The 22831-nt window shown below is 43.3% G+C and overlaps 1 protein-coding gene across 6 annotated transcripts in view; it reads left to right on the top strand.

The window, feature by feature from the left end:
• Nucleotides 1–11247: 11247 nt before the first annotated feature.
• The window catches only part of slc4a5a (solute carrier family 4 member 5a), a 64427-nt gene continuing 52843 nt past the window's right edge, over nucleotides 11248–22831 (top strand). The window contains exons 1-2 of one of the 6 annotated variants that reach the window (XM_055011423.1): nucleotides 11259–11382; nucleotides 13125–22717. The gene's annotated coding sequence lies outside the window, so the exon portion shown is untranslated. Of the gene's footprint in view, nucleotides 11383–11412; nucleotides 22718–22831 lie in introns of those variants that run through there. The other 5 variants (XM_055011424.1, XM_055011427.1, XM_055011426.1 and 2 more) reach the window with 5 other exon arrangements.

Raw genomic sequence — 22831 nt, 5'->3', positions numbered from 1 at the left:
AAAGCAAGAAATCAACTTAAGTTATACATAGCAGAAAATGACTTCTGGCCTCTCATTGAGGATCTTAAGAAGGCTAAGGATGATATAATGAACATGTATTTTGAAATCAGAGATCTCACCACACCCTCCACTGATGTGAGAAGATGAGTTGATACTTGTGAATCAGTCACCAGAGAAATCATTACCATTGCTCACAGTAGAGCAATAGATGATGAAGGTGAGTTCAGTGAGGACCATGCACTTGGGATACAATGGGATGTGGATTCTGACCATTTCCAGTTTTGTGCCAGCCTCAAGGATCAGCCTGCAACACGTCGTGACATTCTATCTACAGTTGCCTCCTTGTTTGATCCCCTTGGGTTTGTGGTGCCAGCTCTGCTCAAGGCAAAGACTATTCTTCAGGAGATATGTAATCAAGGCACAGGCTGGGATGATCCACTCCGTGAAGACCTTCGACCAAACTGGGAACAGTGGAGAAGTAATCTAGCCTAATTAAATAATATCACCATACCCCGCACATACTCACCTGTTGGATTCAGCAAGGTCTTGAAGACAGAGCTGCATCATTTTTCAGATGCTAGCTTGAAGGGCTATGGTCAGTGTGAGGCTTCAAAATGAAAATGGAAATGTTCATTGTGCCCTAGTTTTGGAAAATCACACGTCTCTCCATCAAAGGTCACAACTGTCCCAAGGTTGGAGTTGGCAGCTGCAGTTGTTTCTGTCAAGATGAGCAACATGCTCAAGGAGGAACTTGGAGCTGTTGTAACTGATGAGTTTTTCTGGACCGACTCTAAGGTGGTCTTTGGGTACATTAAAAATGAAGCATGGTGATTCCACACCTTTGTGGCCAACCATGTTCAGAAGATTCACCTCAGCTCAGCCCCTCAACAATGGAGACACATTTCAACCCATGAAAATCCTGCTGACCATGCTTCCAGGGGCTTGAGTCCAAATGAGCTCCTGTCATCCACCTGGCTCACTGGACCCAAGTTCTTGTGGAACAAGGAAATTAAGCTGGAGCAGATGAAATCCCAGAGTTGACAATTGGAGATCCAGAGGTCAGAAGTGCTCTAGCCCTCAGCACAAGAACTACAGAACGAGTGAGTCTGGTTGTCTAAGTTCTCATCCTGGTCACTGGTTACTCGAGCAGTTGCACACATTTTAAGGTGCATCAGCAACAACAAATCAAAATACCTCAACACTGTAACAGAATGAGAAGATGCAGAATGCTGCAAAATCAAAGACCTTTAGAAAAATGTGTATCAAGAAGAGTTGAAACTGTTGAGCAAAGGGAACACCTTACCATCTCACAATCCACTACACTCTCATGATGCCTTTCTCGATAAAGATGGTATCCTCAGGGTGGGAGGAAGACTGTGTAACTCCTCTCTTCCCAACTCTATCAAGCACCCTGCAATCATTCCTAAAAATCATCACATTACACAAATGATCATAGCTCATCATCACCACGGGATAAAACATCAAGGAAAAGGTCTCGCCATTAATGAAATCAAGTCCCATGGGTACTGGATTCCAGGAATCAACCGGGCAGTAGCATCATGTATTCATCAATGCGTCATCTGCAGACGGCACCGAAAACCAACGGAAGAGCAAAGGATGGCAGATCTACCACCTGAACGCGTAGAACCATCACCCCCCTTCACCTTCTATGGAATGGACTGCTTTGGCCCATTCCTCAAGAAGCATGGAAGAAAGGAGAACAAGAGGTATGGTCTTCTCTTCACTTGCCTTAGTTCCCGTGCTGTTCATATTGAGATGCTAGACGATATGTCTACTGATGCCCTCATCAATGGCCTTCGATGTTTCATTGCCATACAAGGTGCTGTTGGCCAGATCAAGTCTGATCAAGGAACTAACATCGTTGGAGCCAAAAACGAGCTCAAGGAAGCTCTTAAAGAAGTCAGTACAGACTGGCTGGCTACATTTCTTTCTGATAAACAGTGTGACTTTTGCATGAACGCACCCCATTCAAGCCATGCTGGAGGGGTTCTGGAAAGACAAATTAGGACAATGAGAAGCGCCTTAACGTCCATGCTTGCTCTTTCCACTGGCAGGCTAAATGATGCTTCGCTGCGGGCCTTCCTCTATGAAGCTATGGCAATTGTCAACAGCCGACCACTGACTGTTAACAACCTCAGTGACCCCCATAGCCTGGAGCCACTCCCCCCTAATCATCTTTTGACTATGAAAACTGTCAAGGCCTTACCTCCCCCTGGTGAGCTCGTCAGAGAGGACATTTATGGCAAGAGGAGGTGGCAACATGTTCAATACCTGGCCGAACTGTTTTGGAGTTGATGGCGAAAAGAATACCTTGCCAACATTGCACTCAGACAGCGTTGGCATACACCAAGGAGGAATATGCAAGTTGGAGATGTTGTCATGATGAAAGGAGGATGCATACAGGAATGAGTGGAGATTGGGCAGAGTATCAGAAGCCACTACTGACAAAGACGGACTAGAAAAGAGAGTTAAGGTCTGCCTTGGTGACAGGGACCTTGGCAAGAAAAGGGAGTGTCTCCACAAGATGTCTGAAGTCAAGCACCCAGTTCAGAAGCTAGTCTTGCTATTAGAGACTGATTAAACTTGCTTATCCCTCTATATTTCAGAATACTCTCTTCTCATAACTTGTAAGCTTGCAAGGTTTATAATGGTTATTTGTTCTTTGCATAGGTTGTTCCAGCTCTTATAAAGGGAATGCTATTTTCAGTTAGAAATCATTCGTGCTTAATGTAAACTGTAAGCCATTTCATTAATTACTCATGATTTGGTGGGAGTGTAAATTACTTAGTTACAGACATATTTCATGTTAAGAACATACTGTAAATTACTCTAATACAGGTTTGTTAATCAGTTCATCATTTTTTGCAAGCCTTTGTTTTGATAAGGTTAAAATAACCGTTCTTTTTATGCTTTTATTTTGAAGGCACATTTTATTTTAATGTTGCATGCTTTTATTTTGGCACCATTCCAGCGGCACAGGAAGTGCTTCTCTAAGAAGAGGTTGCTTGACATGAGGGAGATGCTGCCGAATAGTAGAAAAGTAACCTAAGGACGGAACAAAAATAACGTTGATGACTTACGTCAATAAACCCTTTAAGAAACATCAGTACCCTTCACCATTGTCTGGCTGGGGGTTTGCTACACTGAGAGTTGACAGGATTGGCTCTTAACTTTGCTACAAATGAAACCCTGGAAATCTGAATCTGTGTTAATGAGATTGTCATCAGTATACTGCAGTTCCAAGGTAGAAATGCTTAGCCATGTAACGTACTACCAAGGCAAAAAAAAAAAACCTTAATTCTGTCTGAATTTTAATCTGCATAGTAACTGTAGTGCAATATCTACGTGTGAAATGTGGTGCAATACAAGTATAACGTGACAAGGAAACATTTAAATAAGGTACCTCAATACTGTACTTAAAGACAGTACTTGAGTAAACGTACTTTGCTACTTTCTACCACCCCTGCAACACAGCAGTGCCTCCTAATGAATACTACAGGTCAGACCGAAGGAAGAAATACAGGAGCTCAGGAACAACCTATCAAATTGGAACTCATGAGAAGTTTCTAGACTCTAATCTCAGTTTTATAGGATTATGGTCCCCATGAGAGATAAGGTTTCCTGTTGGAGTTTTTTCACATTCATTTCTTGTGTAAAGAATAAAGTACTGTCAGTAACATTCATTTCTGACATGTCTGTGAGGTAACTCTGATTTCACTACTTCATGTTACCAGGACAGACAAGCACTCTTGCCTGTGTGTGCTCTTGATTAAATTACCTGGGTCTGGCTTCAGTTTCAGAGGAAGCTTGACCAATCTGCAGTCAATTTCACACGCAACGCTCCATGTGCTGTAGGGTAAAAGACAGACTTGATACCATAAGCTTCTCCCACAGGTTATATAGGCTACAGATTTCTTCTGCTGGATGGTTACATGAGGGGCATCTAATCGTCTAATCCTAACTGTTCTCTGTGTCTCATCCTCCCACTTAACCTCTTATAGATTCAGAATTGTAGCTATTCACAACTGCACATCTTCAGATATGCAGGCCCACTCCATTAGGTTTTAAAAAACTACCTTTAATAGCTTATCTCAAGTCTTCCATGCTCTGCAAGCTCAAACAATATGAGGAGAGACAGGAGGAATTATCATAGACACAATCAAATGAGCAAGCTTCAGTTGATTTATTGTTAAGAGTCTTTAGGAACAAACAGTGTTGCTGTTATTTGTTTTTCTGAAAACTTAGGGCTTCCTGACACACTAACTGTTGGAAATCATCTGTCTTCGACATTCAGTAAAATTCATCACTTATTTTGTGTCGTGCTGTAATTTACTTTTCAAGTGCAGTTATTTTCCTTATTGGTCTACCTTCAGTAGAGTTATTTACTGTCAGAAGCCCATTTGACAACATAGATGGATGAACGGGAATTGTTGCTTTCAGTGAAAGATTAGTCCATGATAATATTGTTAAAGGTTTCAGCATGATTAGGATTTTGGAAGTACCACATTATGGAATTTATTGTGGTGCTCTTCTGGAATTTCAAATCCTTCTCCTCACATACAAAGACCAAGCCTCACTGTATCTTAAAGACTTACTTGTGGATCCTTGACTTTCCAGAAGCTGATGAAGGTAGATCCTTCAGCTCTAAGATTTGGCTTAAAACTTTCCTTTTGATAAAGCTAGTTTTTACATGCCCAGCTGACCCTGAACTCTCCAGTAATTATGCTGCTGCAGACTCAGGTTGCTTGGGACTTCCCATGATGCACTGAGTGCCTCTTTTGGACTGTGCTCTCCTTTCTCTCTCTCTCTCGCTCCCCCCCCCCCCCTCTCTCTCTCTCTCTCTCTCTCTATATATATATATATATATATATATATATATATATATATAGAGAGAGAGAGAGAGAGAGAGAGATAGATAGATAGATAGATAGATAGATAGATAGATAGATAGATAGATAGATAGATAGATAGATAGATAGATAGATAGATAGATAGATAGATAGATAGATAGATAGACTGATCGATCAATGCACCAAGTCATGTTTTTAACTTTGTGTCTCCACCTCTCCTGTAGTTTTTGTCTTCTCTGTATGTATCTGTGAATTCCCACTTTTACCAAAGAGCTGCTCAATGAGAATCTTTTAGATTCTCTCACCTTACTATGTCAAGAGACCCACTTCCAATGCAAAAAAACTACGGCACATGCTCCAAAAGGACGTGTTATATCAAGGGAAAGCACCTTCCAGTGTATAACGCTTTATAGAACTACTTAGACAACATAGAGAGAAGGTTGGGGTGGGTGGATGGGTTGGTTAAACACTGTGCATGGGAGGCTTCTGCTTGTTTCCTGTTTCAAACTGAAAATGAAAGTTATTTCTTTTCTTTATTGTAACAATGATGACTAAGGCTCTCTAACCTTAACAAATTAGTTATTTTAAACCAAACCATGATCTTGAACTAAGCTGCTGTTGTGCCTAAACCTTACCAGACCTTAACAATAGCGTTGTCACATAAAATTATCTTTCCAGGCGTGATTTTAACAGTTAATCTGTGTCATGAATTGAACACCGATCAGGCATAATATTTTGACCACCTGCCTAATATTGTGCTGGTTCCCCTTTTGCTTGCAAAACAGCCCTGACCCATTGAACCATGGACTCCACTAGACCTCTGAAGGTGTGCTGTGGTATCTGGCACCAAGATGTTAGCAGCAGATCCTTTAAGTCCTGTAAGTTGCGAGGTGGGGCCTCCATAGATCAGACTTGTTTGTCCAGCACATCCCACAGATGCTCGATTGGATTGAGATCTGGGGAAATTTGGAGGCCAAGTCAACACCTCAAACTCATTTTTGTGCTCCTCAAACCATTCCTGAACCATTTCTACTTTGTGGCATGGCACATCATCCTGCTGAAAGAGGCCACAGCTATCAGGGAATACCGTTTCTATAAAAGGGTGTACATTGTCTACAACAATGCTTAGGTAGGTGGTGCATGTCAAAGTAACATCCACATGAATGGCAGGACCCGAGGTTTCCCAGCAGAACATTATATAAAGCATCACACTGCCTCTACCGACTTGCGGTCTTCCCATAGTGTATCCTGGTGTCATGTGTTCCCCAGGTAAGCGACCCACCCGGCCATCCTCGTGATGTAAAAGAAGACGGAAGAAGGTGGCCTGGTCTGATGACCAGGCCACCGTCTTCCATTGCTCTGTGGTCCAGTTCACAATAATGAAGAGATAATCAGTGTTATTCACTTCACCTGTCAGTGGTTATAATGTTATGCCTGACTGGTGTATTAGAGAGAATAGGAGAGTCAGCTTACATTGTCATCTGGACTGGAGGTTGTATTGTTCTTAAATGCTCTATAGTATGGTTCATAGTCCATGAGGAAGGCAGTCAACTTCAAACTGTTTTAAGTCTTGAATTTGCAGAAACACAATTTTATATGCAAAATATAAATAAGAGAATAAAGAAATCTGCTCTAATATGCTTTGGGCTTCTACAACTTCAGGGTTGATGAATGGCTTCCCATTTAACAATCATTAAGCACACTGTGTGAATGACTTAGAAGTGAGAGTTTAGTCCTCTCTAGAGAAATCATTTAAGAATTGAACTGGAAAGCTCATTTCCACAAAGACATCTACTTTTTAAAATATGTTTAACAAGAGCTATAAAATGTTGAAGTTTGTAGGTTCCAAACAAAGAAGCCGACAGCTTGACACTCTGAACATACCTCTCTCCACATACCACGTTCCACAAAAAATCCACTGGACCACTCATAAAAGTTGCCCTGTTTACTGAAATCTTCAAACAACAAAAATACAGTGTACAAAATAATTTTTCCATTTCTTAAATCCAGAAAATATTTCAAGGCAATCCAAAAAATAAGAAAAACAGAGGTCAATACAGAGGTCAAAAAACTGTGAGTGTCAGGCTGGCTGCTGCCAGGCTGAGATAGTGCCCTCTCTCTCTTCCTCCGCCCTTTTTTCCTTTTTGGATTCAGCAGTGCAGTGGCTGCAGCAGGAGATCCTCATCATTAATCATCATCAGCCTGGAGCATGAGCAGGTAGTCTCTACCAATCAAGTCCCTCTCTCAACACAATATAGTCTGACGCCATCCACCTCGCTGTACATACCCTCATACCCAAGATCTTAGTTTACATTCTCAAATTGCTTTTAGTAATTCTGGTTGTCCTCCTCCGTTTTAGTTCTGGTTCCACCTGTTCCTGCTGGTTCCCACGGGCTCTGTAGTCAGCTCCAGTTCTGGTGCCACTCAGCATCCTGGAATTCACTCACCTGTGTTGTTTCCACCGCCTGGTGTCCCTCCACACCGTCCTGCTGCAGCATCTCGACAACCACCACCTGGACACCGGCCTGCCAGCCCAGAACAACGTACCTCCACAGTTAGTTACCTAGTCCGAGCATCTCATGGTAGTTTTTGTGAGTTAAATTCAAGTTTCGCAGTTTCGCATACTCGTTAGTTTCCTGGCTTAGTTCCTAGTTCTTGTAACCGAGTGAATTTGAGTTATCTTTCTTGCCTGGGTGTTACCCAACGTGGGTTAGAATATTGTAGTGAATCCTCCTCGCCAATAGTAGTCGCCATAGGTTGGCAATCTGTTTTCGTTGACGTACTTCCTGTTTTAGTTCTCCGTTACGATTTGTAATACCTCTAAGTTTTTGTAAATAAACCCTTTATTGCATTCAGAACTTGTCTGTTCATTTCCTGCACTTGAGCCATTCAGAACCTGTAACAGTGAGGCTCTCCTCTCTGTGTCTGACAGCTGACTACATAGCCACACCCACTTTTCCCATAATTGAAATTACCTCATTTTAACTGTTACACATTAACTTAAATGCATTTATGCTCCTAAAAAGTTCTTCTTCTCTGTAGAGAAATTTAAAAGAAGTAAAAACAGAGATTGACCAAGAATTATCACTTCAAAAATTCTATTTGTTTGGTGGTCTGTGTTGATTTGTAAGCTGACACCACTATTTCCCAGTTACCTTGTTATGGAGCAAAAGCCTGAAGTTCAATTGTGACGAGGTTGCTGTGTTAGTGCAAGACAACACCATGTGGCCACCAGTATGCACAGTAGTGCAAAACAGTAGTGATAAAAGTCTCACAGTGGTGGAAGGCTCTCAACAGGATCACTTTATCCAAATCAGAGAAAACAATATTTTCACCAACTTAACTTTTCTGGTACCCAGTAGATCTAAACAAGGTCTATTCTGTCCCTTCTGATTATCTTCAATAATCTGAGAAAGTTATCCAAGTGCACCGTCTAGTGGTCCTCTACTAGCATATTTATGTTCCCTGGTCCTTATGATTATTATAAACATTAGCCATCAGACATTGTGGCTCCCTGTGGAAGGCCAGCAGTGTTAATTTGTCTGAACATCCTTTTTTTATTGAATAAAGCTATCATACAGGATGTAGAGTAACATTCACATTATGAATATTAGTATACAGCCAACCTGCCTGAGACCTGTGGTGACAGTGTTGTCAGCATGGAGATAAAAGGAGTGGAACATGAACAGAACACACAGATGTGCAGTAATGAGAATGCAGACAGAAATAGCACCTAAGTGCAAGGATCTGAGAATAGCAATGTCATTCTCACTGACTTTCAATTCAATTGCCATGAAATTTTGTACTCCAGACATGTATGGTTCCCAAAACATGAGGCCTGTTGGCTTCTGTGATCACCTGGTTGTTCCACTAGTGCCACCCACTGATCAACACTTACACTCATCCCAGGTAATATATCCCAATGACATTTTCTGTGGCTACTATACCTGCTGCACCTCCCTTCCTCTTCCATGTGTCTCTGCTTTTTTTCCCCTCCTGCTTTATGTCTCTGGTTTCTCCCCTTTTCATCTGCTTCCTATTTTTGTGTGGGTGTTTGTCTGGGTTTGGCAATCTGATCCTCTGCGGCTGCAAACTACCCTGCACCTTAGATTCATCCACCAATCAACATATGGTATACCCCAGCTTTACATGCCATTCTTTGCCAGTTCCTTCAGTCTGCTCACAGTTCCACTGATTTTGTGACCTCTGCCATCCCGCAGTGAAAATCTATTATTTTCGTTTGTAGTACTAATAAAGAAATACAAAACTGGGAGTACTAACAGCAAAATTACAATTATGTTCATCAGAATTTGTTATTCGAGGGTAGTAACGACACATTACATATATTTGTGATAGTATCTTGTTGAATGTGTGCAGGAACAGGGAGCTTACTTTGACCAGGGAGTGCAGGTATTGCCTCACCCCAGAGGTGTCAGATTTGTGCTTGTTGTATAGCAATATTTAACACATTTATTGTAACAAAGTCAGGTGTACCAGGCCAGATTAACCCCCTGGCCAAAGTATACCCAGGTATACTCTGGCCTAGACCAGTTTATACCCCTCTAGGCCAAAATATAACCGGGTATACTTTGGCCTAGGCCAGTTTATACCTGTTGACACATAAAGATTAAGATTTTTAACAAAGAGGTATGCTCAGCAAGCAAATCATTATGAAAGAACATAACTAGAATATCCACGAGCTAATCAGATTTTAAAAAAAGTTCAAATCAAAGGAAAAACTTTGCATACTAAGATTAAATTATACTGTAAGCAAAACATTATCAAAGAAGATCAACATTGGCTGTTGTTAATTTCAATTGTTACTGTATAACTGATTTCAGTACAATATCTATTTATATTACCATTGTATTGTGCTTAAATTAAGATTGGCTTGACTTGTGCTCCATAAATAAGCTATTACATCAGCATAGTATCGCATAGTATAGTTTGCCTAAAATCCATCCAATATATACACACCTCTTAATTTTCATTAGGGTCACCAGTCTATCACAGGGCTACATATAGAGACAAACAAACACACTCACATCCACACCTATAGACAATTTAGAGTTACCAATTAACCTCAGCATGTCTATGGACTGTGAGAGGAAGCTGGAGAACACCAATGGTATGCACAGGGAGTACATGCAAACTCCATGTAGAAGGATCCCAGGCCCAGGCCAGGATGCGAACCGGGGATCTTCTAGCTGCAAGGCAACAGTGCTAACCACCAAGCCACTGTGCAGCCCTATTTTGCCTAAAATGTTTGATTTAATTTCATTGATTTGTGCTTAAATTAAGACAAAATTCATTTGATTGATGTAATCTCATATTACATGGGATGTATTTTAGCCTGGAAGGGTAAGTTCTGGGATAGGCTATCTCAGTCCCCAGGGTATAAATTGGACTAAGCCAAAGTCTACTTTGGCCAGGGGTTTAATCTGGCCTGTTACACACAGATGAAGTCAGTCTTAGTTTAAGCACAAACCAAAGACAATACAAAGAGATATTATACTGAAATCTTTTGTACAAAAAGAATTGAAAGCAACACCAGCCAATGTGGATGTTCTTTCACAATGTTTTGCTTAAATTTTTCTTGGTTTTCAATTCAGTTTTTCCTTTGATTTGAACTTTTTAAATTGTAAATAGCTCAAGGACATTCTAGTTATGTTCTTTCATAATGTTTTACTTGTTTGAGCATAGCCCTTTGTAAAAAAAACAAAAACAAAAACTAAATAACTTCACAATTAAGAGTTTAACATGCCTAATGTTTATGTGTCAACGGGTATAAACTGAAAGAGTATACCCCAGGGTATATTTTGTCCTAGGCCAGTTTACACCCGGATATACTTTGGCCAGGGGGTTAATCTGGCCTGTTACACTTATGTCAAAGATCTAGAACTGAATGAAATGAAAGCACAGGGGTTTAATAACAAGAAACAAACATAGTGGAGTGAAAGGTTTTTGCCTTTCTATATGCTGTTGATATTTTAACTGAGAAAAAATAACTTTAATCTTTACAAAACTGACTTAAAAGGCATGTAAACTATCTTTTTTGCTCTCTAACCAGTCCTTTAAATCCAATTCACTTGCAGTATCTTTGCATGTGTTGGATCTGGTAACTTCCTATACTTTATCACTTTTTCCACAAAGCTATATATATTGACGTGCTGGTACAGTATGTTGAGAGATTTTCTATCAGCGGCTGGTGTTAACCATATTCTGAAACCATGTCCTGCCTGGAGCTCTATGCTGAGTCCTAGTTTGTCAAATATTGACCCAATCATGAGAAAGAGAGAGAGAGAGAGAGAGAGAGAGAGAGAGAGGGAGAGGGAGAGAGAGAGAGAGAGAGAGAGAGATTCACACAGACAGAGACAAATAGGAAGGAGCTCCCCTCGTTGCAGAGTTTGTACCATTCAGTAGTTTGTTAGAGCTCCACTGGCATGTTTTTATTTCATGAGCAGCGAAGGCCTTTTCTCTTTTCTCTCATTCAAACCAACAACTGATTCAGGTAGGCTGTCTTCTTCTCTTGTCTTTCTGTCTGATCTGCTGATTGCTACTAGCTCTAAGATGAGCCATTTCATCTTCTCACCTTGCTGAGTCAGAGATGACATTAAGTTTTTTAGTGTTTCTCTTCTTTAGCTTCAGCCTGGTATGTGTAACCTAAAGCAGCACAGTGGATGATTTGAGACCTTTGGAAGAGTATGGCTTCTCGACTGATCTCTAGTCCAGTATGTTCAGTAACAGCAGCACTGAACAGCATGTATGCCTATTAAGTCCTTATGTTACAGAGGAATTTGATAGTCTGGAGTTTGTGAGGCAAGTTTAAGGCAGTAACCTTGTTCAGGGGTTTTGTTCCTCAGTTTATAAAAAATCATACAGGAGCATGTGATCATTGTATCTGTCTTCCTTTATTTCTGCAAAACATATATTTTCACAGACATCGCATCCTGAGGGGATATAAAGTTTTTTATATCAGACTTTGAAAAACTTTTTGAGAAGCTGATGAGATGTGAAGTAATTCCTTTAAACTTACTGAGGCACTAATGAGCCTCACTTATCCTGACAACTCTACTTGTACTTTATCTTCACGCATGCACAAATGCACTTAAACCATCTGCATATGTATCAGAAAGAACACTTTAAGTTTTAATTAGCTGTGCAAGACCTCAAACATCTAAGGGGTTAATGTGTACGTTTATGTGTGTGAGTGTGGGTGTGTGTGTGTGTGTGTCTGACTTCAGCATGACTGTGTGTGATTTTGGGGGGGCGGGGGACAAGAATCAAAAACAAAAAAAACATCCATGTGTAAATAACTGTCATACACCTCTGTTCAAAAGTCTGGGGTCACTTACTAATGTCCTTATTTTTGACAGAAAAGCAATTTCTTCAATGAAGATGACATTAAATGAATGATAAATCCAGTCTAGATGTTGTTAATGTAGTGACTATTCTAGCTGGAAACAGCTGATTTTTAATGGAATATCTACATAGGGGTACAGAGGAACACTTCCAACAACCATTACTCCTGTGTTCTAATGCTACATTGTGTTAGCTAATGGTGTTCAAAGGCTAATTGATGATTAGAAAACCCTTGTGTGATTATGTTAGCACATGAATAAAAGTGTGAGTTTTCATGGAAAATATGAAATTATCTGGGTGACCCCAAACTTTTGAACTATAGTGAGTCGGAATTGAATTGCAATGCCTACTTCCTTAAAAGAAAATAAACATTTATCATTGTAAGAGTGTTTAATAACCCTTTAGGCGCCACAGTTTTTTCAATAAAATATTCAGTTTTGATATCACTTTTTCAAAAGGTTGTAACTTGAAAAGTGATAAAGGCAAACTGTAAATGAGAAAAAATCATCAGTATGATCCAAAGCCAGGCAGCAGACATATGGATTACATAACTTTTACAGATGTTTATCGATCAAGATAGTATTGCTTGGCTCAGAATTTGTCAGATCCCTGTCTCCGCGATACGCAACAGGCTCATCAGAATGTCTGATCCACTTGTGGTACTGTTCCTCATCTCTCAAGCAAACCCAGCCATCATGATAGTCATTCACAGCGGGGCCGTGAATGCCACTGCGGCCTCCGCCGCAATTATCAGTGCATTTTCTCCCGCGGTTTCTACCGTGTCTGCTGCTATTTCCACACTTTTGTGCATCCCCATTACCCACTCACTCTCCATTAGCGGTGTTTTGACCACCCCTACTACACCCACCATGTCCCCTCCTGCCACCCCAGACACGTGAAGCAAAGCATCGGCTCCAGTATGTGCTGCTTGTGGACTGTCATGGCGCATGGACTCGCTGCCTTACGCACAGACGCAGCGTCACTTTCTGTCTCACTGGAAAACTGAACATCTTCATCAGAAGGTGAATACCCCTCTTCAGAATCTGAGTCAGCCATTACTTGACGAAGTACTTTGTCAACGGTGAACAGACCTCTTGGCATGGTAAGTTTTCTCTCGCTTTCTCGCGCTGTCTTGCGCTCTGTTACGCTTCAACTGCAACCCTTGTCTCCTCGACCGGGGGGCGGTTTTCAAACTCTATAAACTCCAAAACTTTGAATGAAAACACGCCCACAAATGTTGCTCAGATTGAAGTCCCAGATGTCCGCCATCTCCTGGTGTAAAGTAGTAATTACATGAGGCACCATATTTGCAGCTATGGCTTGTTATGTTCAGCAATGTTGCTTGTCGTAATATTGCAACTTTGGCGCTTAAAGGGTTAAGGCAAACTGAGCCTCATATGTTGGTAAATTTCAACATGAAAGCAACAAAGCATGTAAATTTGCATAAATAATTACACATCACCATTTTGGCACTTTGAAAAAACTAAAATTGGTAACCTTGTCTTGCCTCATGTCAATCTCTACTGATGTGTATATATGGATATGGACTTTTTTCCATATTCTAGGGTCACTATCTAAAAATTATTTGTTTGCTGGAGCCATTCAATCATTTGAATCTGCTCAGAGGTGTCAAACATATGGCCCGTTTGCCAATACTGGCCCATTAGAGGGTCCAGCCCAGCCCACGGAATGTCAGGGCCCCCACCCCAGTCCCTGCATCAGCCCCCACCTGACCTCCCTTATTCTCCCTCTCTCCCTCCTTTCTGTTTTATTCCCTCTGTTTTCCTCTCTTTGGTTCCTCTCTCTCTGTCCCCTCAGCCGATTCTCGCCGCGCTGCTCTCCACAGCAGCTGCACATCATAACTAATCAGTCTCAGCAGTCTCAAGCCAGTCTCACGCTCCACACCCTGCCATATAGTAACTTCTGCTATTGCATTCCGCTGGCCCCGCATCCCAGTTCTGCCACCCTGCCAACTCGGTCCAACCTCTGGATTCCCTACCAAAACCTCTGGATTCCCACCAACCTCTGGATTCCCGGTCTGCCTCTGAATTTCCTGCCAATCGTGTCACCCTCACCTCGGAAACTCCTGCCTGCCTCTCTGGAGCAAGACACTCCGGTCCTCTCTCCGCTGCTGTCCCACGCTACAGGGAGCACCTCCCGGGCCGCCGGTTCCCAGAACGGACACCCCTCTACCCACCCATTAGTGAGTTCTAGTTTCATTAATTTCCCCAACTGTTATTAATTTAGTTACGTAGTTATCAGCCTGCCTCCTTTAGTTGGTCTTGTAGTTTCGTTCAATAAATCAGCTCTTTTCTTCATTCCAACCACTCGTGTCTGTGTACTCTCTGCTCAGGTTCACCCCCTCGCCATAACAGTACTATCTGGCCACAATGAACCCGGAGAGTACACAGCGCAGTCCCGAACCTTCCCTGCCCCTCAACTGCTCCAGGCTGCAACCAGCCAGGGGGCACTTCTCGGGCAACATAGTCAAGCTCTGAAGGGCTTAGCGGAGTCTAACCAAGATATGTTCACACAGATGGGCTCATTATCAGGTGGCTGAGATGGCCGCACTGATTGCACAACTATTCTCCACTACCCCTCCTATTGCTGCCCCCCAACCTGCCTCAGCTTCAGACCCCATAGGGGGTAATCTGGCCCCACCAGATGCTCGAGAACCATATGTACCCACACCGGAACATTATGGAGGGGACTCGGGAACCTGCCAAGCCTTTCTAATGCAAACATCTTTAGTTTTTGAGTTACAGCCACTCACCTACAGTACAGATAGAGCCCGCATAATGTATATCCTTAGACTGCTCATGGGGGTGGCTCGTGACTGGGGATTGGTGGTCTGGGCTACGCAGACCCCCATCTGTCACTCCTATCCAGCGTTCGTCCACAAGATGACAAACGTATTTGACCACCCCGTCCGGGGGCAAAACGCTGGAAGACGAATATACTCCCTCTGCCAAGGAGCCCGTAACACGGCGGAGTATGCGGTCGGATTAAGGACTCCCGCAGCGGAGAGCGGCTGGAATGACGCGGCTCTCCAAGAGGTGTTCCAAGAGGTCTTAGCGAGGCAGTTAAGGATGAACTGGCGATGCGAGATGATTCCTCCTGTCTGGATGACCTCATCGATCTTTCTATCCGCCTCGATAACCGCATTCAGGAGCGCTGCCGGGAGAGAGGCAAGCAGATCCTACAGTCCTCCCAGTCACGCCCCTATTCCCAGCCACGTCCCTGCCAGCATGGCCCCAGTCCCTGTCCCAGTCCCAATCCCAAGCCCTGCTCATCTCGGAGGAGGAACCTATGCAGCTTGGTCGAGCCCGTCTGACTGAGGAGGAGAAGCTGCAGCACCACAGGAGAAATGGTTGCCTGTACTGCAGAGAGGTGGAACATTATGCGGCCGGATGCCTGGCCAAGCAGGTAAAAGACCTGGCTCGCCAGTGACTGGGAGAATCCTGGTGAGCCAGACATCAGTTTCCTCCCCCCTTCAGCAGTTCCGAGTCCTTTCCACCTTAACCTGATGAGGCCAAGACCTCACCATCTCCTCCCTTGTGAACTCTGGTGCGGAAGGGATCTGGTGCGGAATTTCATAGACGAGTCCCTAGTCTTCGAACTCGGGGTCCCCACCGAGCCGTTCCCAACCCCGTTGTATGCTCGAGCCCTGAATGGATGGCGCTTGGCCCAGGTCCGACTCAGGACCGTTCCAGTCACCATCCTCCTGTTTGGGAACCATCAGGAGCAGCTGTCCTTCTGCGTCTTCCAGACTCTACGTACCCCTTTAGTCCTTGGCTTCCCCTGGCTCAAACTCCACAACCCCCATATTGACTGGGTCCAGGGGAAAATTTTGATGTGGGGCACTGAATGTCATGCCACCTGCCTGCACTCCGCTCCAGCTCCCGCTAACCCGGCTCCTGCAGCCCCACCTAAGCCTGTGTACCTGTCGAGAGTTCCCCCCAAGTACCGTGATTTAGCACAGGTCATTGACAAGGACCAGGCCCTGTCCCTCCCCCCGCACTGTCCCTACGACTGCACCATTGAGCTGCTGCACGGAGTCTCCCTACCCAGTGGACGACTGTATAATCTGTCAAAACCGGAGCACGCAGCAATGGAAGCGTATATTTGTGACTCACTGGCGGTGTCCGTCTTCTTCCCCTGTCGGAGCTGGATGTTTTTTCGTGAGGAAGAAAGACAAGACCCTTCGCCCTTGCATTGACTACTGGGGACTCAACAACATCACTGTTAAGACAAGTACCCGTTACCCCTGATCAACTCGGCCTTCGCCCCTCTTCACAGAGTCACAATTTTCACCAAACTCAATCTACTGAACACTTACCACCTGGTCCGCATCAGAGAGGGGGGATGAGTGGAAGACGGCGTTTAACACACCCCTAGGTACTCATAATGCCCTTTGGCCTCACTAATGCCCCCGCCATCTTCTAGCATCTAGTGAATGATGTTCTCCAAGACTTCCTAAATTGGACTGTATTTGTCTGCATGGACAACATCCTGGTCTTCTCCCGCAACCTAAAGGAACACTGTCAGCATGTCCGGCAGGTTCTGGAGTGCCTACTACAGAATCACCTATTCGTCAAGGCCAAGAAGTGTGAATTCCACGTCCTGACAGTCTCCTTCCTGGGCTACATCATCTCAGCGGGAGAGATCAGGATGGACCCTGCTAAGGTAGTGGTGGTGGAGGAGTGGCTGCGACCTGAGGACCGTAAACAGCTGCAGCGGTTCCTCGGATTCGCCAACTTTCACCGCTGCTTTATCAAAGACTACAGCCGCATTGCTGCCCCCCTCACTGCACTCACCTCCACAACTCGAAAGTTGTGGAGGTGAAGTTGCCCCCTTCCAATGGACCATTTTTCCAAAGTGGTGTACTTCCTGCTCCTGCCCAAGCTTCCCACTGCCAGAGAAACAGCCGACCTCCTAGTGACCCATGTTTTTCATGCCTATGGCATCCCTGTACACATTGCGTCGGATCGTGGACCCCAGTTTACCTCCAAAGTTTGGAGGGCCTTCTGCTCAGCACTCGGGGCCTCGGTCAGCCACATATCAGGTTTCCACCCCCAGAGCAACAGAAAGGTCTGGTGGCTAAACCAGGAGATGGAGGCAGTCCTCCAATGCATTTCATCTGAGAACCCTAGTTCCTAGAGCTCCCAACTCCCCTGGGTGGAATGCGGGCACAATACAATCCCCAATGCCTCCACAGGGTTGTCTCCTTTCCACTGTGTGCTTGGGTATCAGCCCCCCCTGTTCCCAGAACTCGAAGAAGAGATAGCAGTACCCACTGTAGACACCCATCTCTGCCAATGCCCAAGTCCGACTTGGCGCCAAGCCCATGCCGCCCTGCTCCGGTCTTCTAGGAGAACCCAGGACCAGGCCAACCACCATCACTCCACCGCTCCAGTATACACCCCTTCAATACTTAGTGGACTGGGAGGGCTACGGACCTGAGAAAAGAACCTGGATCCCCCGGCGGCAGATATTGGACCCCAGCCTGATCAAGGACTTCCACCGTGAACACCCAGGATGCCTCCTACATGCGCCAGGAGGCGCATGTAGGAGCCATTCTATCATTTGAATCTGCTCTAACCCAGAGGTGTCAAACATATGGCCCATGGGCCAAAACTGGCCCACTAGAGGGTCCAGCCCAGCCCACGGAATGTCAGGACCCCCACCCCGGTCCCTGCATCAGCCCCCACCTGACCTCCCTTATTCTCCCTCTCTCCTGCCTTTCTGTTTAGTCCCTCTGTTTTCCTCTCTTAGGTTCCTCTCTCTCTCTCTCTGTCCCCTCAGCTGATTCTCGCCGCAGTGCTCTCCACAGCAGCTGCACATCATAACTAATCAGTCTCAGCATTCTCATCTGCAGAACTCCGTGCAGCTGTGGTACAGCACACCTGTCATTCATCAACTGCCACAAAAGCCAGTCTCCCGCTCCACACCCTGACCCTGCCAGATAGTAACTTCTGCTACTGCATTCCGCTGGCCCTGCTGCCCAGTTCTGCCACCCTGCCAACCTGGTCCAACCTCTGGATTACCTACCAAAACCTCTGGATTCCCAGTCTGCCTCTGGATTCCCGCCAACCTGGCTTACTTGTTGTTCTTAGAATCTCTAAAAGTAGAATGGGAGGCAGAGCCTTCAGTTATCAGGCACCTCTCCTGTGGAACCAGCTCCCAGTTTGGGTTTGGGAGGCGGACACCCTCTCTATTTTTAAGACCAGGCTTAAAACCTTCCTTTTTGACAAAGCTTATAGTTAGGGCTCCATGGGGGACCCTGAGGGGGTCAGCTGGTCTCTTTATTTGCACAACTGACTTCCCCTCTCAACGTCCTTTAGTTTGCCCCTAGTTATGCTGCTATAGGCCTAGGCTGCTGGGGAACCTCTCTTGATGCACTGAGCCCTTCTCTAACTACTTATTACTATATATACCATTATTGCATTACACTCACTCTGTTTCTCCCTGTGTCCTTTCTCCGAGTGTCCCTGGTCCCAGAGCTGGATGCGTCAGATCTTTGGTTGTTCTCCCACCAACTGGCCTAGTCTCCATCATGTCCACTGTGGGATGCTGCTGCTGACCTTCCTCCAGCCCACTGCTTCCAGCTGCCCATTTCCACCAATCTACTCTGCATTGCCCTTACTATACTTGATTTGCTCATCTACATATTTTTGAATTTACCACCAGCTATTTATGTATTTTATTTAGTGCCAGAGCCGTACACCATAGCAGTAAACTATAATCAGTTTCCATGTTAGTTGTACTTTGCATGTATCATCTATCTTATCATGCATGTATCAAATTGTGTGTTTTATGGTCCTTGTTCGCCCCCCACCCTCTACCTCCACCTCTACCTCTAACCCTCTACCTCTAACCCTCTACCTCTACCTCTCTACCTCTTCTGTCCCTCTCAACCCGCCCGGCAAGCAGGCAGATGGTTCCCCCCACATAAAGAGCTGGGTTCTGCTTGAGGTTTTTTTCCCTGTTAAAAGGGTGTTTTCCTTGCCACTGTTGCCTTTTGACTTGCTCTGGGGGTCAGGCATATGGGTTCTGTAAAGCGTCTTGAGACAATTTGACTGTAATTGGCACTATATAAATAAAATTGAATTGAATTGAATTCAGCCGTGCCACCCTCACCTCGGGAACTCCTGCCTGCCACTCTGGAGCGAGACTCTCCGGTACTATCTCCGCTGCCATCCCACGCTACGGGGAGCGCCTCCCAGGCCGCCGGTTCCCGGAACAGACACCCCCCTACCCACCCCGTTAGTGAGTTCTAGTTTCGTTAATTTCCCCGACTGTTATTAATTTAGTTACGTAGTTAGTTACCAGCCTGCCTCCTTTAGTTGGTCTTGTAGTTTCGTTCAATAAATCAGCTCTTTTCTTTATTCCAACCACTCATGTCTGTGTACTCTCTGCTTGGGTTCACTCCCTTGCCATAACATGGGATGACTTTGCAAAGTGTAAAAATTACAGAGATGACAGTAAATGCAATTTTTCACCGAAAGTGATTTTTTATATATATAAGTTCAATGTATTTACAAGGCATCGAGAGAACTTAACTTTCTTTCGTTATAGTTCCTACTTTAATTTCCATGGTGTGGTGATCAGGATTACTACACAGATGTGTAAATGAATGTAAACTTAAAATAATTTCTAGATCTTGACAAATTCTTTGATCCTAAAATAAAAAAACGAGATTGTTCAGTTCCAGAAACCTGTGACTAAATGTTTTGTGCCTTTTGTAGACACACTGTGATCAGTAAGTTGTAATGTATAAATGGTGAACTGAGGCATAATATTGTTGAAATTGAGTTTATTTTTCTTAAGAAATTTCAGTGTTCATAATGTTTTGCAAAAAAGATAGTCCATTAACTGTGAACATTTTCAGAATGTACTTTTTTGAGCAAAACAAAGGCAAGTATTTGAAAGGTCATCATTTATAGGCTATTATACCATGATTTTACTGGTCTGGCCCATTTGAGATGAAATTGGGCTATATTTGGCCCCTGAACTAAAATTAGTTTGACATCCCTGCTGTAGCCAGTTTTGTCTGCATCCTCATCAAATTTCTTGGCTATATTTCTGAAGATATTTAATCCTTAAAATGGCCAGGTGCGAGGTTGGCTGAGTGTGAAAATGAAAAATTCCCAGGTCTGAAAACATATGAAATTCTCACACTTTAGCCAAAATATTTAACAGACATTACTTTTAGTTCACAAATACATAACTATGTGCATCAACATTTCTCCTGAATTCTGTTTGAACTGATGCAGACTGACCCTTATGGATTTTTAACGCAATTTCATTTATGTTAAATGAGGCTGAAACTTCTACCAGCATGTTGAATCATCTCAGCACAGTAGCAAATGTTTTCAGCGTTACTTAGGTAACCAGTGACAATGGCCTGTTTTGTTTTTTGATCAGAGAACCACATCCACTTTGGGGGAGTTGTGTATATTTACATGCTGGCCAGAGCACATGAGCACAGCACCCTCAATGCATGTTTCTGTGTGAGTGTGTTTTATGACTCTATCAGGCAGGGTTGGCTGTTTGGAGTCAGGGCGAGCCCATCGATCGGCACATGAGGGGGGCCCGCCTAGAGCTCTCGCTCCAGCTGCCCACCGGGTGTGAAGGACACTGATGTGACAGCACTAATTACAGAGGCAGGAAGCCAGCACTACAAACATTCACAGCAGCAGCTCCAGCAGTCTCTCCTGGGCTAAACCCACCTTCCACCCCTACTTTACACCTCTCATCCCTGGGGGGTGGATTGTATTTCCTATCATCCCAAATTGAGGTTATATGCACAAAAAGTCAAGTCAACAGAGGCTCTGTGAGGAACATCAAATAAATAACACATGAACTTTATTCTGTTAAAAACATTGCAAATGAGCTGTCTTGGAATTTTGAACAGATGAAACAACAGTGGAAAGAAACAGACAACTGATCTAATTTCTAACACTGGACACATTTTTTTAGTATTAAGGTCCAGCCTTAAATCCAAATCCAGTGGTTCATTTTACAAGACTAAGATTATGTTTTATCTTAATTGCAAGCAATAGAAAAAGGCATTTTATGCGAATATGTGAAGATGGTTATGTGCCGTAAGTATTGTCTAGTTCAGTAACAGACCAAGATTGACCATTTCATTTCTTTCTTCATTGCTCTTTTAAAGCTTGGCACAGATTTCTGTAAGAGCAAACTAACAACTTCATAGCTTTCTTTTACAATAAAGTCATAGCTAATTGTTTGATTGATTCTTCTTATTTAAAGCTGTATTCATAGTTATTCATGTCCAACTAGATGCAAGGCAACAAACCGTGAACAAAACACTGATATATTGTCATCTTATAGACCAATATGTTGTTTCCTAGCAAACATGGGAATATTTACACACTGAAGTGTTTTTGGGCCACCTGACACTTCTTTTAGCTCTATGTTGGTCTCTCCAACTAAATGTCTCTTGTCTTTACAAGCTAGTGTCTTATAAACTAGTGCAAACTGGGTTTATTCAAGCTTTGATGATAACAGCAGCTGCCTCTGGTTCCTTTGGTTTGATTCAATGAAACTGAACCAGATCAGTACAAAGTTGTGGGTTGCAAACACAGAACAATGAACTGAGAGAGGCTCAAAAGCTACATCATGGTGGAGGAAGTCACAGAGTTTATGACCACACTTTTCATATTAAATTCAGATTATATCATGTTATTATAAGAATTTTATCCTTTGTTAAGATCAAAATAATTTTAAGTGCTACTTTACCCTGAAACCTAACCAGTTGGGGCAGATGTCTGCCCTCCCTGAGAATGGTTCTGCTGGAAGTCTCTTCTCTCACTAAACTGGAGTTTTTTTCCTCCACTGTTGTCAGTATGCTTGCTCATATGAAATCTTTGGATTTGTTGGGTTTTCTATGTTGAGTTTAGTGTAATTTGAATTTTAAAAATAGTCAATTAAATTTTTTAGAGCATGTAATATTGTAGGTAATTAACCCTAACATTTAAGGTTGTCAGGTTAATCTCCAGGGTAAATAACACTGTAGAGTACTTAACCTTAATATTCAGATCTGTAAAGTAAATTTAACACTCATCTTATTCGCTACTAGGAAGTACTTCAGTTCATCTGTTGTTGTTTTAAATGTCATATATGAATAATAGTGATTTGATTTGAGCAAAGTTTGTGAATATATACTCCTTCAGCGTATTTACTGTCTACCTTTACTGTCTACCTTGCTATTGTGTCTCGTTCTTTTACTGTTTGTTTGCATTCATGGCTTTCAATTTGCATTTATTGTTGTATGTTCTTATCTGTCATTCTGTATGGAGCACCTACTAAATTTGTTTCAAAAACTGCTCTATAAATGTAGGCTAACCCATATTCTATGAATATTTCAGTAAATGCCATCAAAGTGAAAGGGGTTTGGATTTACAGCTGCATGTTTGGTTCCATCTCATCGCTCTCACCCTTCCCATTGCCAGCAGCAGGTAAAGAGACAAAGCTATGAGGCACAAAGAGAAGAAAGTTGAAAATATAAGTGGAATATTTAAATTTCAAACTGTTAATAGTGAATGTATATACACTCTCTCTAATCAAAAACC

This window comes from Amphiprion ocellaris, chromosome 6 (genome assembly GCF_022539595.1).
Source record: "Amphiprion ocellaris isolate individual 3 ecotype Okinawa chromosome 6, ASM2253959v1, whole genome shotgun sequence".
Classification (NCBI taxonomy): Eukaryota; Metazoa; Chordata; class Actinopteri; family Pomacentridae; genus Amphiprion; species Amphiprion ocellaris.
Note: the sequence above shows the minus strand (reverse complement) of the source record. Positions and strands in the feature narration are given on the sequence as shown.